This window comes from Patella vulgata, chromosome 8 (assembly GCF_932274485.2).
Source record: "Patella vulgata chromosome 8, xgPatVulg1.2, whole genome shotgun sequence".
Classification (NCBI taxonomy): domain Eukaryota; kingdom Metazoa; phylum Mollusca; class Gastropoda; family Patellidae; genus Patella; species Patella vulgata.
The window spans coordinates 37366131-37379172 of record NC_065886.2 but is presented as its reverse complement, the minus strand read 5'-3'; the positions used below and the strand labels follow the sequence as shown (position 1 = coordinate 37379172).

The 13042-nt window shown below is 37.1% G+C and overlaps 1 long non-coding RNA gene across 1 annotated transcript; it reads right to left on the bottom strand.

The window, feature by feature from the left end:
• Positions 1 to 9743: 9743 nt before the first annotated feature.
• Positions 9744 to 13042, bottom strand: LOC126829301 (uncharacterized). The gene is made up of 3 exons (XR_007683343.2): positions 12944 to 13042; positions 12428 to 12790; positions 9744 to 10760 (listed from the first exon to the last, which is right to left on the bottom strand). It is a non-coding gene; the product is annotated as an uncharacterized LOC126829301 (long non-coding RNA).

Here is a 13042-nt window from a genome sequence, read left to right as displayed (position 1 = left end):
ATTCACTTGTAATAGTATGTTATTTCGTGGGGTTTTTTCAAAACATATATTATATCTATGATCGAATAGCTCCCTTATTTAATATAGTTATATATTCAAATTTATATCTCACTTTGAGATAATTTATCAAAAACTGCGGGTAGTAATTTACTTACCTATTGCGTGCGCCTCAGGTAAAATCTAACAAACTTTACTGGCAAATACCCAACACTAGGTTAAAATAGCACAACTTCTCAATTGTTACAGTTATGCGTTTCGACTTAGAAACTCCGCGTGCAAATTCAAAATGAACCAATGGCACAAAAATGTCTTGAAAATTGATTTCCGATTGGTCATTAATTTACAAAAATACTTGCTAATTAGTGCTGTTTCTCCATTCAAAGATAGTAAACATACGTCATATATTTTTACAATTAAATCACCCATGAATCAACGGAACATTCTATAGACGCATCTCTAATCTATATTTTGTTAAATATGTTATTGGGATTAGTTCTTCACTATCCATGATAAGAATATTCAACAAGTGACTAAACTAGATTAATTAGACATTAGAAATAGAAATGTACTATTAGAGAACCGTTAAAACAAAGATTTGGTATCTGTGGTTGGACTGGTAAAGAACGTATCTTTATACCAGAAAACGGTCCGTTGCCATAACAAATCAGTAAGTAACTGCTCTCGGACAATTCCCAATAGCATAAAAGGGCATTATGAATTTGAATTTTAAGTGGATTAACAACACTACATTTCCGATTGTTATCTGTTTTATTTTTGTTCTTGCTTTTTATATCAGATAGTATTTCAACATTGTAGGATTCCAGCTAAGTGAAATTTGTGATTATATCGAAATGAAATGAAATTAGGTTTAACTTTTCAAAACCAGCGGCTGCCAGGCAGGTTACGCCCACATTTTGCAAGAGATGGATAGAGAACAAATAAAAACAAACACGATTTTTTGTACAATCAGGGGCAATAATCCAGAAAGTTATGGTCTGAAATGCGCAAATATCAAAAGGGAGTGAGATATTTGGGATATAAAGATATGTTTTAGGTTTCATCAAAATCGGATAAAAATTGGGACCTCTAGAGGGTCCACAACCTTCGTATTACATTTTTTTTACACAATTTGTGTATAAGGCGCGGCCATTTTATCGGACAGTTTCGTTTCGATTTTCCCGACATTTGAACTCAACCTGCATTATGGTGTAACGGTGATATGTTTACACGGTTTTAAAAATCTAAAAATGTGATTTTTCGTACAATCGGACGCCATAATCCAGGGAATTACGGTCTGATATGTACGAACATCGAAAGGAACCGAGATCTTTGGGATATAAATATGCATTTCAAGTTTCATGAAAATCGGATCTAGAGGGTCCACAACCTTAGCGTACGAGGGGCGGCCAACGGTGTAACGGTGATATATTCGAACGCTTTTTGTTTTTTTTTAAATCGGATAATAATTGTGACCTCCAGAGGCACCAGAAGCTAAAAACGCGATTTTTCCTACAATTAGGGGCCATAATTCAGCAAGTTAAGATACGATATGCGCGAATATCGAAAGGAACCGAGATCTTTGAGTTACAAACACAAATTTCAAGTTCCATCAAAATCGGATGAGAATTGTGACCTCTAGCGTGTCCACAAGCTAAAAACGTCATTTGTCGTACAATCATGGGCCATAATCCATGTAGTCATGGTCCGATAAATGCCAATATCGAAAGGAACCGAGATCATTGGGAGATAGACCTATATTTTAAGTTTCGTCAAAATCGGATAAAAATTGTGACCTGTAGAGTGTTCACAAACAAATTATGCACGGACGTCTGGACGACAATATACGTTCACATGAAAATGTGGGCGTATAAAAATGTATATGGAACATGCAACAAACTGTTCATCTCTTAGTTTTATCTGATAATGTACTTGGTTAACTAGATTTTAAAAAAAATAGTTTATTTCGTATCGGCGTGCAGTGTCGTACAAGTATGATGGAATATTCGATAACAAGCAGTATACATGTTTCTTTGTGTATTCACTTAGTGAAGTGAAATGAACCAAAACATGTGTCTACTGAATTAGAACTACATAGACAAAAGACAATTGTTTACAATTAATAAGTTGCCTAACCCTATCAGCCACTTTCAATGGAAATTTTAAAAGCTTGTAATAAATAGTAAATGGAATGTAATAAATCATGTAAAAGACAGAGCAGAGTAGAAGATATACTCAGCCAAATTAAAAACTTGACACTGATGAATTTCAACAAATTTTTTTTTCTGGTAAGTCAAATAAATTTTGAAGTGTTTCTAACGATAGTAAGTAGTAAGAAGCCTTTAATTTCATAAAATTGTAAAGTCGCGTGGATCACGTGACTTTTGAGCATATAAAGATGAAAAACCTGAAAAACACGTGCAAACACAAACTCGTGAGGTCAATCGATGCAAGTTTGCTTAAACTGAACACGCACACGTAACTTGAACTGGAAAAACAAATTAAAATTGTTATTTTCATCTTTGTTAGAAAATGCCGCGCCTTTCAAATGTAGAACGTCTACGTGCTATAGGTAGGCTCTATGCTGGTCAGTCTGTGGTCACTGTTGCAAGAGCCTTTAATTGTTCACGCCAGACAATAATTAATCTTAGAATGAGAGTGCTTCAAACTGAACTATTGCCGACCGCCCAAGGGCGGGAGCGCCACGTGTGACGTCACTCCAGGAAAATCAAGCAATACGATTACGTCATCTTAGAAACAGATTTGTCACTGCAACCTCCACAAGTAGAGAGATGTTTGGTGGAAGGGTAACTGCACAAACTGTTCGAAATCGCTTGCAGACTGCTGGTCTTCGAGCTCGGAGGCCCTATAATGGACCAATATTGACACCTCTTCATCGCCGTAACCGACTTGTGTGGGCCACAAGACACATAGGATTTACTCAAAGACAGTGGAATTCGGTTGTCTTTAGTGACGAATCTCGATTCACTTTGAGATTTGCCGATGGCAAGGCCCGAGTGTACCGCAGACGAGGTGAACGTTACGCTCAAGTATGCGTCAGAGAAGTTGACCGATTTGGTGGCGGCAGCGTCATGGTTTGGGGTTATTTTTGTGCACATGGACGTTCTCCTCTTGTTGTTGTCCAAGGGAACTTAAATGCTGTCCAGTACAGAGATCAGATTTTGCAACCTGTTCTTCTTCCGTTTATGCAGAGACATGGGCCTGGACTAACGTTTCAACAGGACAATGCTCGACCACATACAACAATTGCTACCCAGAATTTTTTAAGAAATGCCGGTGTCCAAGTCCTGGATTGGCCGTCGCTTAGCCCCGACCTTAATCCTATTGAACACATCTGGGACGAACTGGGTCGACGTGTTCGTCAGCAAGTGAGTCCACCACTGACGTTGCAGGACCTTGAACATGCTCTTGCTGAGCAGTGGCGACGTCTTCCTCGGGTAGTGTTTACTAATGTTCTGAGATCCATGAGAAGACGTTGTGTGGCAGTACGAGACGCTACAGGAGGCCACAACCGTTACTAAACACTTTATTCCGATTGTTCTCCAAGTCTGTGAATTTCATTTTGGGGGGTACTGTGACATTACGAACGTTATCAATGTCAAGGACTTTCGGCGAGACGTATTCTTGCTTTCTGTTGATGTCAAGGTCGTCTGTGCACAACATAACACTAAAATAGTTGCCATAAACCAAATATTAAAAATCTAGTCCCAAAAATCACGAGTGTCAAGTTCTTAATTTGGCTGAGTATAGAATAGTCAACAAGAGGCGCAGTCAAAGTCTTATGATTTTAAACAAATATAATATTGATGACGTCACGCCATGCCTCCAACTCTTACAATGATCAGAATCAGTATTTGGGCCAAATTTCATGCTTTTAACAGAAATCCCAAAATTCGACCATATTTGTGATACATCGTACTAATAGTGAATCAATATATGGACCCAATAAATGTATTAACGGGAAAGAACAAAGATTTTCAACAAGGTTTCCATAAATTTTAGGCGTTTTTGTGAACCGATTAGATTAGACCGATTAGCTATTATACGCATTTGTGAACCAAGTTGATTATGCTAATCGTTACATTTGTGAGACGATTTAACTCAACTGATTAGGCAAATCGACGATTAGATTTGACTTTTTCAAAATGGCTGAATGTTCGACGTCGTAAGTAATTTTTAATGCTTATTGTTGTTTTTCTCCATAAAAAAATGTTTTTTTTAAAACACATTTGACGTGTTTAATGTTAACTTTATAGTCCACAAGAATGTTAGATCACCTCTAAGCAATTTTATTCATTTACAGTTTTTTCAATATATTCCTCGATCCTATAGGTTTTCTCAGTAAACTTTTTACATGTTTTGTCACTTCAGTTTTCAAAAAAATACTTGAACTTGTTGGACATAGGAGATGGTTACTAACGGCAACCTTTTTTCCGTTTTTGCGTAGATAACCTTCGTTTGTCTATAACAAGTCATCAATAATTAGCAGAGACAATTTTTTTTTTCTGATCGGTGTCCGTGATGGCAGCCATCTTACCAAATCGTAATTATCAAATTTCACATTTGTGGACCATAGCTAATCAAATCGAAATCATACCAAATCGTACTAGCAAATCAAAACCTAATCTAATCGACTCACAAAAACGCCACTAGATTCTATATCAAGAAATAATCCCCTCTGTATTTGTATGTGAAAAATTAATTTGTATGTGAAAAATTAATTTTAGAGTTGAAAGTTAAACCCTATTTTGCTTGATTTTTGTAATTATTTAAAACCAGTATTTGTAAATATATACTATTCAAAAAAAGTAGGGGATATTTGATTTTGGGGGCATAATACTAAAATATGCAAATGACTACGAAAAAAGTCACTATAGAACCTAACAGAAGAAACATTTCCAGTTACATGTGACGCCCAAATGCACCAATAGCTACCGCATGGAATGCAGGTGATGCTTGGGATCATCATGGGGGTCCAACCCAAGATTTGCACGACTCTGACTTTGAATGTTACAGTCATTGTGGCATTGAATTCCAGGGTGGAAACATCAGTTTAATTGTTTTAGTGACCAGAAAACAAATTTTGATATGCGTCGGCTTACCCAAAATGAAGGGTTACGTGCCCTTGGCATGCTACAGATCGGCACAACACAGGCGGTTGTGGCGCGGACGATGAATGTTTCTCAGTCTGTCATAAGCAGGCTATGGTCCAGATACCGTGATACACAATCTGTACAGGACAGACCACGCTCAGGTCGAAGAAGGGCGACAACTCAAGCCCAGGATCGATTTATCCGTACCTTGGCCTTGAGAAATCGTGTCATCACAGCAAATCAGATCAGCGCTCGTCTTCAAACAGACACTGGTGTGAGAGTGAGTGGCCAGACGATTCGGAATCGACTGCATAGGGGTCACCTTCGCGCCCGACGTCCTCGCGTGATCCCTTGTTTGAGAGATCATCACATTCAGGCAAGACGTCGTTGGTGTAGGGATCGTCAACACTGGGATAATCGACGCTGGAGCAATGTGATGTTTTCAGATGAGTCAAGGTTCACTGTTGATTTTTTGGACAGACGTAGGAGGGTGTGGCGTCGTCGAAACGAGCGCTTCCAAGACGTTAACGTCATCAGACATGATCGATTTGGGGGTGGTTCTGTTATGGTGTGGGGAGGCATCACTGTTGCTGGAAGAACGGCTTTACATGTTGTTGCAGGGCGTGTTACAGGCCAGTACTACCGGGACAACATCTTGGCAGTCCATGTTGTGCTGTTCGCACGACGTCATGGCCGCCGTTTCATCTTCCAGGATGACAACGCAAGATGTCACAGGGCCAGGATCGTTACAGGTTACCTCCAACAACAGAACATCACCACATTACCTTGGCCAGCACTGAGTCCCGACCTCTCCCCCATCGAGCATGTCTGGGACATGCTTGGACAGAGGTTACGTCAACATCAACAACGTCCTGCCAATGTCCAAGAACTTGCTGCTGCGTTGCAACAGGAATGGGACAATCTGGACCAAAATGACCTTAGACGTCTCATTAGGAGTATGCCACGTCGGATCAATGCTTGTTTGGCAAACAGAGGAGGATTTACCCGTTACTGACTTGGTTGTGATGCTGTGGTAACTTTGCTGTTTGACCCCGGGTATCATTTTACCCTTATAATGGTCAGTCTGTGCCTTACTTAGTCTAACGATCATTTGGAATAAATCGATGAATGTGAACTTCATTTCATTTTGTCATTTGTTTCTTCGTCAGTTTCATTAGGTGACTTTAATAACACTTAAAAATCAAATATCCCCTACTTTTTTTGAATAGTATAAATAAAACTTATTGATTATAGAGTTACATAATTTAATTAATATAAATAGCCTGAAAAAAAGTAGATTTAATTTAGTTAATGTATAGAAATTATATCGATTGTGGTATTGGCCTAAGGCCTAAGATGTATGGATACCTAATTCCATTTAGTTTCTTTTTGATCTGTTTCTAATTGAAGGAGACTTTGAGATATAATTTAATGGGTAAACTAATTGAATTTGTTAAAATGGCTGCTAGAAAGGTATATTCTAGTTCTGTGTAAACCATCTGAATGAAGAGGGCCAATGTCAATCTTATATCAAATACCTATTGAATAAAAAGTTGTTAAACACAATAAATGGATATTGATTAAACTTAATGAATATATCACAGTTGCCAATTGACCGAATGGTGTAACGCGTGCTATATAGGTCATAAGATCTGTCATTGAGTCAAGTGGCGTAGTTTCGAACCCACACTTGTACAAGGGTATAGAGTCGGCTATCCAACCTCCCGAGATTTATCCGGGTCCTCTGGTTCCCCACGCCCATTGTTATACTATTCGATCTTTCAGCTTCACGTTGTCTACACTACCGTAATGAAAATTATAACTACAGTTCAGGTTTTATTTCTTTCCATTTTATATAGAAAAAACCTTCTAGCATTAGTCACAAATCTTCTTCGCTCTCTAATCAGTAAATGACTGATATGTCAGGCAGTGTGAGATCTCCAAATACTACCCCCCCCCCCCCAATTCTATTTTATAGTGCCAACACCTTAATTGGTTTACGTCATAGACTTACCACGGTTCCAGTTTACAAATATGGAATAGGGATACATTACACTCTGGGAGGCACTTATTACTAAATTTGGTCAACAGACACATTCCATTCCTGACCATGCAGATGACATATGACAAATGTGTTTATTAACCTATAGTTCAATTCATGTAGATTTCTATTATTTCAGGTGTTATTTAGCTTGACCAAGAATCTATAAACAACTATTAGTCATGGTCATAATATTATTACTACACCATCTGCTACGTGCATATGAATTATTAAAATGATATTGAACTCTATGTTAGTCAGGCAAGATACGCCCACATTTTGCAAGAGATGGATAGAGAACAGGCTAAAAACAAAAACGAGTTTTTGTACAATCAGGGGTCATAATCCAGAAAGTTATAGTTTGAAATGCGCAAATATCAAACGGGACTGAGATTTTTGGAATATAAAGATATGTTTTAAGTTCCATCAAAATTGGATAAAAATTGTGACCACTAGAGGGTCCATAACCTTTGAATTACATACTTATTATACAATTTGCATACAAAGAGCGGCCATTTTGTCGGCAGTTTCATTTCGATTTTCCAAAAATTCCAATTCAACCTTCATTATGGTGGAATAGTGATCTAAACGGATTTTAAAATCGAAAAAATAATTGTGACCTCTAGAGAATCCACAAGCTAAAAATGTGATTTTTCAATCAATCAAGGACCATAATTCAGGAAGTTACGATCCGATATGCGCGAATATCAAAAGGAACCAAGATCTTTGGGTTATAAACATGCATTTCAAGTTTGATCAAAATCGGATCGAAATTGTAACCTCTAGAGTGTCCACAAGCTAAAAATGCAATTTTTCTACAATCAGAGTCCATAATCCATGAAGTTATGGTCCGATACATGCCAATATCGAAAGGAACCGAGATCTTAGGGAGATAAGGCTATATTTCAAGTTTCGTTGACATCGGATAAAAATTGTGACCTGTAGAGTGTCCACAAACAAATTGTTTGCCGACGTCCTCACGGACGGACGGACGGACGGACAGACAAACAGGGGCGACGACAATATACGTCCACATGAAAATGTGGGCGTATAAAAATGACCGCGCGTAATCATAAGGTCTACAGCAGTGATTCTCAACCAGTGTGTCGTGGCACACCTGTGTGCCCCGAGATCTTCCTTAGTGTGCCGCGAAAAACCACGTGACCCCAACTGAGTATTCACTGGTGTCTACTGTATGTTCACAGCTGTGATTTTCTTTTTTTTTTTTGTTTGAGTCTATGTGTCTATAAACTAGTCTGTGTCTACGGTTGTATGCTGTCTATGACTTGCCATGTTTTTACTTTGCAAAATTTAAATATTTTTCATTATATATTTAGCCAGGTGTGCCGCTATTTTATCATGTGTTCCAAGGTGTGCCATTGGCAAAAACGGTTGAGAACCGCTGGTCTACAAGAATCTCAATTGTTGATTGATTGAAACAAAACAGCTTTACGTCTGATGAAATGCGTGAATTCGCAATGTCACTCGTCCAATTGCGAAAACAAACGCCATCTATGCCTATTTCTTAGTGCGCTATGGGGGAAAATTTTCACAAAAAGATACGAAGCGGGTTAGCCTTATTTCGATTTTCAATTATCAAGGGTGAGTTTATGTGCACAGCAAAGTGTACACTGGGCCTCAATTTTTTGCCCCGTCCGAACTACTAAATGTTGTTCCTTACCAGACTATCCATCCTGCATCACTGACAAGTTAAAGTTGAATAATTCGATACACGAAAATATATAATTGAAAACAACCAGAAAATCATTTAGTGTTATTGAAATCTAATCTGTAAAAAATATTATAATAAAAATATATCAAAAGGCAAACATATCTTTATGGCACAATTATTAGTTACTTCTTATTCAATCGAGGGATTAAGCCTATTATAATAAAACAATAGGGAGATATATATATATATATATATATATATATATATATATATATATATATATATATATATCAAAGATGCATTTATTATGTAAGAACTAAATCTGACTATTGCAGACATTTCCTCTGGCTTCAATTCTTATATAATTTTTTATTTAGACATATATTAACATGGCATAATCAATAATTTTCAAGACCATCGATCGGGTGGCTGAGACATTAAGTGGATTAGAAATTAATGTATGTCATGTTTTTGTTAATCGTTAAAATGGAAAATCGAGACTTCGCTGAGAATAAAGTAATTTGACTGAAATTTTCAATATAATATTCATTAATTTGCATTATCTATAGCAATAACGGCCAGCCCTTCATCTAAATTTTACATAATGCATCTTTAAGCAATAACAAACAATTCTAGGCAGGAAACTAGTATAGACTTACAGTTAAATATAGTTTATGAACACGGAAATTGTTGAAACTCGATAGACTTCTTTGTTTTAATAATTTAATTAATGCACATAATTAGATGACACTCATTTATCTTTTTATAAATTATCTAGTAATCGAACTGGGCCCTTATTCACGAAAACTTAAACTAAGATACAATCGAAATTTTAAGAAATACTGCAATTCGATTGGCTGACCAGTAAAATCAATTTGCATATATCCAATTTGCATATTGGTCAGCCAATCGAATTGCAGTATTTCTTAAAATTTCGATTGTATCTTAGTTTAAGTTTTCGTGAATAAGGGCCCAGTTTATCAGTTTATCAGTAATTAAACTTTATACCAGTTTTAATTCGTTCGTTCTAGTGGAACCACGGTGGCTCAACGAGTAAGACGTTGGCTCGCTGTTCGATCTCTGCATTGGCCGAGAAACTTCATCGGGATTTTCCGGCGTTGTTCGTCATTGTCAGTGGTGCAGGGCCGAGGGCCTGGCAAGGGACACGGTATAGGCGTTCGGATGGGACGTTCTTGGGGTTTAACGTCCGCTAGAACGAACAAATGAAACTTGGTATAGAGTTTAATTACAACAATATCTTGACTAACACATAAATTCAATAAGTAGCGAGAACGGGTAGATTTGTTGCGTTCTATATTGAGAGAATCTTGTGCATCAAGATTCTACTACAATACGTATAGGTTGGAGGGGGTTGCTTATTCGCTTGGCTGTTTCGTTCTCATTATCCTAAAGTAAAATTAGTCTGTAAATCAGATAAGGTTGTTCAACAACATAATGTATTTTTTTTTCCATAGTGAATATAGATGTTTCGTTCATTCGTTCCCGAAGTTTTACGTCCACTTCCACCAAGAGTGATATCGTAGACAATATAGATGTTGCTTTTCGTTCGTTTCTAGAGTTTTTCGTCCACTTCCACCAAGAGTGATATCGTAAACAATATAGATGTTGCGTTCGTTCGTTTCTGGAGTTTTACGTCCACTTCCACCTAAGGTGATATCGTAGACAATATAGATGTTGCACTGTGCTTGAGTTTTTAAACAATCATGTTGGTAATTTAGAGCGTCTTAAGATTAGCTCTTTAAACAATAACACAATAGCTTTAATTATAAGAGTACAATTTGAATGAGCTTAAATTATATATCTCCAGACGTTTAGGTAATTAAAACTGTAATATATAGTAGTGCCAATAATCCAACCAGAGTAGGGGTAAGCAAAGTGGGACATAAAACACACCCAGATGAAGAAGGTCGATCTTCTGGAAAAAATGAATGTTAGGCAAATAAATTATTTAATCAAATGGATCTAGTGTGTGTTGGGGATCACGTGGCTAAGTGGCTAAGTGGGTAAGACGCTAGCTCGCTAGCCTGGAGGTCGGGTGTTCGATCCCTGCATTGGCCGAGAAAGTTCATCCAGATTTTCCGGCGTGGTTCTCCCTTGTCAGTAATGCCGGACGGAGGGGCTGACAAGGAAAGCTGTCTAGTCGTTCGGATGGGACGAAAAACCGAGGTCCCGTGTACACATTGGCGTGCACGTAAAAGATCCCTTGGCAGTTAGAATTCGATATAAGAGTAGGCCGTAGTGCCGCTGCCCGGGCAAAATTTCCCTCATAGCACACTGTATGGCGTATGCCCGTCTTCATTAGCCCAGGTTAGGAGCAGAACAGTAGGACGTTAAACCCCATTTCATTTCATTTCATTTCTAGTGTGTGTTAAAGGCTCGGTGCATCATTTGCATTTGCCTTAAAATAATATAATATAATACTCAGATTATTTATTTAAAGAAGCATTATGTAAGAGCCTTAAAGAGCTTTGCCTCAACCGATTGAAGCACGATGACAAGTAAATAATTTAATTTAAAAATGGATAATCGTGACTTTGTTTATCGACGGTAATATACACCAAGATTAATTATTTAAAGAAGCATTATGTACGAGCTTTGCCTCAACCGATTTAAGCACGATGGCAAGTAAATAATTTAATTTAAAAAATGAATAATCGTGACTTTGTTTATCAACGTAACACCGGTAGTAATGACAATCGATACTGTACAAGTCTTCAAACGGGCATAACTCCGATCAAAATGGGGTAATTTAACTGAAAGTTTCAATATATTCCCTTTTTGCTATCTATTTTAACTATCACAGCGAAAACTGTCAGCTCTTTATAAGAACACAAAATAAAACTACCAACGGTAGATAATAAAAAGCTAGGCCCATCGGGTTTCTCGGTTAGCAATAAAAGGTGGCGGCGTCTTGTTAGGAGCTAGCTGCATAGATGGATGAAATTTCAATTTATCAAAACTTTGTAAATACTGAACGGTATTGAACCATTTCGGACTGATACTCCTATTAAAGATCAAAACTTTGTAGTTTGCAAAGGTATTCTACAGCACTTAATAAGGTATCGATCCTTTAATGGAGAAAAATCAACATGTTTTGTTTTTTTTTTGTTTTTTTTTTTACTTACATGAAAGGGGTCTGCATATTATCTTAAAGGAGGCAAATTTTATTCTAAATTCTAACTGTAGGCTACATACGTGATCATAGTTTTGTTACATTCCAAATATTTCTATTATAATGGTCTTGATATTTGTTTTGAATATAAAGAAAACTATAGGCCTATCCGTAATCAAATGAGTGTGTATTTGGTGGTCTGCATCCAATATAAACATTTTCTGGGAAAACCCTATCTAATTTTTACTTTCGATTTTAACCCTTTCACGAATCGTCAAAATGAAACGAAGTATAATGGACAAGGTGCGTTTTGCAAGTTAATTTGTCGACTTGGAGTGTTGGCCACAATATTGGTTAATTTACAACACGTAAGCAGTTTACCCCAGTTGCTAAGTTACGGAATAAAATAATAGTTTAATATAACCCCAGTGATATTTACATGTATTAGCTATAATTTAACTCTTACGTACCTTCGAGTCTGACATACTGTCGTTGAGTATCCGTTATATGTGTTACTTCCAGGCCGACTGTTGTACAATGATAGGTGCCTTGATCTTTGGCAATGGGGTTCCTAATAACCAGTTGTAGATAGGAACGTGTAGGAGATGAGGGGTGAAATTCGCCGGAAATTTCATAATAAAACGATCTTTTTTCCGAGCCCAACTTTGTGCCATTTTCATCTATTGATCCAAGAAATACAGAATCTCTTTCAAGATGAATATTTGTGATTTTATCCAATCCAAGTTTAGATGATACCTCACAAAATATTATTAACGACTCGTCCCCATTTCGAAATGACGATGAGGAAGTAATACTTATTCTTGTATTCACAACTGAAAAAAATGAAACAATTTAAGTGATTATAAAGTTTAACTGAATGTACCAAAAAACAAATAGGGCCTATATCGAAAATACAGTGAGGAAAAGGCAACGTTTTAAAAGCAATCCGCGAATCATATTCCCAAAATAACAGTAACGAAGTTTACCTGTTGCTATTAAAAGTAGTAGAGTGGTTATTACATGCCTCTTGTCCATTTTTCTTATTTTGATTTTGATGATGCGGGTTTTCCAAGAAAATGTTTATG